We start from the raw sequence: 1,109 nt of genomic DNA, 5'->3' as shown, positions 1-1,109 counted from the left end.
CCACGAAGTCCTCCTCCATCTCACAAAACACACACTATGATGCTGACTGCAGGGGGAAAGCAAAATCAGTGAATGTGTAAGCATCTCAGCACTGACCAGAGTCTCCACACGGCTGCTCCAGCACCCAGGGCTGCATCAGGGTAGGTTCATGTGGCTTCTCTTTGGGAATGTCTTGCAGGAAGTGAGATTTGCCAGCTGAAGCAGGGAACCAGCTAAGGCAGGTGCGCCCTGGTCTGACCATCAGAAAGCAAGAGAGGCTTACCAAGCCATTTTATCTCCCCACCCTTTAATTAACTTCACATGTGTTTATCGGCCAGGTTACCACAATAAACTAACTCACAAACATTATTGATATCCTTTTCTAAATTACCCCTCCACCATTAATATAAACAGAATGCCCCCCAAGAAACAGTTTCTTTCACCCACGGTAATCATTGGTCAAGCTGTTTTTTCTTTTTTATGTAGTTTTTTAATGTATATAATATTCACATATCATACACTTACATAGTTAAGTCGCTTTAAAAAACTGTTGTGTATATATGTATATATAAACATATGTATCATCATAAGGAGTTCTTATGTTCCCTCTCCCTCCCAGATTCATTGTTTGCTCCTTAAATCTCCTCACCCTCCTTACTCATCCACTCCCCGTGTGCCCCATAAACCACTGCATCAGTGATTGTCTCTAAGCATCTATTCATTCTGTGCTTCACAAACGTGGAAACAAGAGACACAATAAAGAACAAAATAAAACCGCAAAATCAATAATAATGTAAGAAAATACCATCCTCAACATTTTAAAGTCCAGAGAAAAAATTTTTCATGGAACAAGTGAGAAATATTTGACCTTAGAGCAAATTCATGTTGGGTCAAGAGGTAGATCAATTGACCAAGTATCATATTATGCCATGGTTCGGTCCACCATGATCAAGTTTACAACCATCTCTGCCTGATAATAAAGCTTGTCAAGGTGATCTTCCAGAGGCCTAATATGACTTGATATTCTCCAGATGGACTTTGAGTTCCCACTGTCCACTTCGTCTTCAACAAATTGGATGTTCACAATTTAAGCTCTGAAACTTTTTCCTTCTTCATATTTGGATTTGGTT

This window comes from Echinops telfairi, unplaced genomic scaffold, assembly GCF_000313985.2.
Source record: "Echinops telfairi isolate 266 unplaced genomic scaffold, ASM31398v2 ScPeMD7_66;HRSCAF=263, whole genome shotgun sequence".
NCBI lineage: Eukaryota > Metazoa > Chordata > Mammalia > Afrosoricida > Tenrecidae > Echinops > Echinops telfairi.
The sequence above is the reverse complement of the archived record's forward strand: the minus strand, read 5'-3'. Positions refer to the sequence as shown.